Source organism: Triticum dicoccoides, chromosome 3B (genome assembly GCF_002162155.2).
Source record: "Triticum dicoccoides isolate Atlit2015 ecotype Zavitan chromosome 3B, WEW_v2.0, whole genome shotgun sequence".
Lineage (NCBI taxonomy): Eukaryota > Viridiplantae > Streptophyta > Magnoliopsida > Poales > Poaceae > Triticum > Triticum dicoccoides.
Genome location: NC_041385.1, coordinates 604,590,500 through 604,594,465, shown reverse-complemented (window position 1 = coordinate 604,594,465; position 3,966 = coordinate 604,590,500).

Below are 3,966 nucleotides of genomic sequence, written 5' to 3'. Positions count from 1 at the left end.
CTAACTGGCCCCAAAACGGCCCAGTCTACATTTCGGCCTGCTGAAGGCCCGTCGACGACTAGTGAAAATTGAGGCCCAACATGTATTTTGGCCTGCTAAAGGCTTGTGGTTTCATCTCAGTCATAACAGGCCTGTACAATATTCAGCCTGTTAATGGCCCAACGCTACCTGGGACAAACTAAGCGCTGGGTTGACACAAGGCCCAACTAAAATATAGGTCAATGTAAGTTTGGGCCTGGCACAAGGTGTGAAGGCCCCCAATCATTCGGGCCCAAGAAAGACGCAGGTGGCCCAATTGTGGCCCGCTAAAAACCTGGCCCGTTAGAGTCGAATGTTTCGGCCCGGTCGACTACATCTGATTTTTTTTCTCAGATAGCAAATGATGGCAGTAACTAGTAGGAATTAAGAACAAACCTACTCTATACAATAAAGAAATTATGGCATAGTAACTAAGAATAAACCTACACTATACAATAAAGGATTTAAGGTATATTACATCCACTGGGCATCGAAGTTCGCCACCAGTGATCATAAAGCGCAACGAAGAAGCAGATTACAAAAACTGGGCACCATTGCAGCGTAACAAAATAATACTGAACCGAGACCACTTCCAAGACAGTTCAAGAAAGGTTAGCCTTGCGGGGGAACTGCTGCGCAAGCTGCTGAGCAAGGCTGTGAGACCGGCCTAGCATGTCGGTCATAGCTTCCAGGTGTACCTGTTTAGCGATGAGGTTCTCATTGGTGTTCTCCGCAATCTTTCTTAGAGATAGGACTTCAAGTCGAAGTTGAGTGGCAGAATGCCTTTCTGCTAGAACTTGGGACTGAAGAAGTTGAACTGATTCAAACAAAGAATTCTGTGAGCTTGTGTGACTATTAGTCTCAAGTAACTTGAACACTGCATCAAGACAAGACTTTGGGGTTGTCTCGCTATCTTCAAGATGTTTTGCCTTCTTTGCTGCAATATATGTTGGGTTTGTCTCACAGCCTTCAGCAGACTTGTGCATGCCATCAGACATATCACCCTGAAACAAAGCAGAGAGATGATAGGGTTTGCACGTGTATAAACAAAGATGATAACTGTTATGTCAATTCTATCCAATTTCAAATTAGAAAATAAAGAGTAAGTTCAAAATATCAATAGCATAATTTGGCATTGTTCATAATGCGGGGAGCTTCACCACACTACTGGATTACCGTGTCAACATAACAAGCATAGATGAAGGGCAAAGAAAATCATTGTATCTATTTTGGATAATGTGGATGGCATGTTGTTCATATCATCAGCCACATCAGTAAGATAAAATAGGAGATGACAAGGTGCAAACGTGGGCTGCTTCACCACACACTGGATTATAGATCCACAAAACCAAGCATACATATAGGGAGTATTAAGTAATGTGCATGGTATGAATTACAAGTAAAACTTAGAACTTACGGTTCTTACGAACATACATTTTGGTAGAAACAGCAAACTAAACAGCAGTAAATGATAGGGAGTACGAGCAAATTAAACAGCAGTTGAGGATAAAGGCTTTAGAAGGACTGACTTACATTAATAGTTAACACCGGCTTTATAATGCCCTTCTCCATGTCAAGGGAAGGATAACTCAAGAATTTCAGCATAGAATCTTCTTCATAAGCATTGCCTGTAATCTACATTTTGTAGAGAGTAATTATAGATATGATAATACTGGAAGGGATAGAGGATAATGAACATAAGATGCAGATTGATGCTACATAATCAACTACCAATCCCTGGAAGTACAAGCGTTACAGGATAAAATGTACTAACAAGAGCAATGGGCTACACTTTTGCACTGGCATTGTCTGTGTATTCTACTTGTTGGCAAGATTAACTATAGATCTGATCTTTTTTAGTAAATGGTGGGCGAGGGAGATAAGATGCAGAATGCTACAAAATGAACCAAACCCTCTTCCCATAATACAAGAGTGTTTTGAACACTGGTGTACTGTACAAAACGTTCTTATATTATGGGACGGAGGGAGTAGCTGTTAATGTAAGTAAAGTGATAGACCACGTTCAGTCCTTACAAGAGGACTGCAGAGCTAAACCTCTTCAAAAGCATTGGGTTGATTCTAAATTTGTGTAAGAGTCCATATGGATCTTATAATGTCCACCAAATGGACGATTACGAGGCTAACATGTGAAGTGATGCTACATAATCAAACAGCTATGGAAGTAAGTATGGTCATACAGGGCAAGAGGTACTCACAAGAGCAATGCAGTGTGCAGTATAGTTGCGAGATTCTATGGTCCATTGAGAACGAATGTTCTTCTGCTAACAGTTTTCGTACAAGTGAGACATTAAGGCAAATGCAGAAATGTAGTTCAAATTGTGATGTGATATCATAGACAGTACCTTACGCTGCAGCCGAGACCAATGTGTAACAAGATTATTCTAGTCACCGTCGGATAAATGTAGCATCGGAGACTTTACAGAAATTTCATTCAGAGGCTTGCCATCAAAGTGCGCTTGCCTCAGGTAGGAACGATACTTCATCAATGAGTGCTTGAAAAGCGCAACCAACCCTTGCTCGTCATCATAATCTAGTTTGCTCCTCGCCTATTTAAAAGAATGAGATCTTGTGTCTTCTGTCAGCAGAAACATATGCAGTAATGACCATGAATAACATTAGTACATTACTTACGCGTAAGTTGCGGAGGAAGACTGGAAATTGTTCTGTGTCTGCAGTATAATCTTTCCATGAAGGAAAGATGCACACAAAGTTCCTGACAACAACATAAGCTTCGTCTTCTAAATTGGGAAGAAATGGAACAGGGGTCCTATTTGCTGCAATTGGGGCTCTCTCTGGTTCGCAAAGGGATTTGGCAACTGGGTTCGGTGTACTCTTTGCTGGAATGGGGGTTTTGCGTCATACAGCTGGTGCTATGTCAACTGGCATAATCATACTGTTTGCTGTAGTTTGGGTCTGCTGAGTTGGGGCATCAGAAATGACTAGTTTAGTAGGGCTAGAGTCTGCTAGAGTTGCGGTATTTTGTGGGTCAGGTGATATTGCAACTACACCTAATGGGCTATTTGATTTATCAGGTGCCACTACCTTTTCCAAATACTTTGCTTGTGCTCCTCCATGATCAGCAATCGCCCTCTTCCTTTTGAACATCTCATACACAAGAACAATATTTGAATGGATAAATATGGTATGATGATAGATGGAATATGTACTGAAAATGGATAGGCAGGGTGTATTCACATACACGATGTGTAAACTAAGCTAATGGCAGTTCAACAAAGTAGAAGCAATGCAAAGCATCAGTTGCAAGATATGTGCGAGCAATGTAACCTTGGAAAGTTAGAGCAAGTACCTTGATGGGTGAATAAGATAGGGCATCTTCCTATGACTCCTCCACTAAGGAGCTACATTGAGTTAGGTCTCCCTCTAGCTCAGAATCACTGTTAGGATCATATTCTGAGCATGAATCTGTAGGTGGAGAGCGTTTGCATTGCATTGCATCCAGACTTGATTTCAGTCCCTTAATGCCAAGTTTGACAGCCATGGCATTGTTCTGCTTTATTCTTTTCATGTGTGCAAGCTCATAATCATTATGATGCTGTTCAAAATCTGAGATTCATGAAAACATAAAAAGTAGTCAGATTATCTATGGAATGCATTGCGGATTCAACTCGGAGAGTGTCTCCCTATAAACCACAGCATATGCAAAGTTCACCTCCCCAACCGTGCTAACCAGACTACACACAGAAATACAAACCCCTTATGTCTCTATAACAGGCAGGCACACATTTCAAAACTGAAGTAGGAACATTAGAATCATATGAAATTCGTATTTGAACAAATAAACTAAGCAATTATGAGTGGCGTAATGTTTAGCTTCAAGGGTGGAGTGTTGGTAGTGCGACACAAAGCAAGTAGGCAGATTGTATTCCATGTAAAAGATCAAAACCTATGTAAAAGCTGGAAATGACA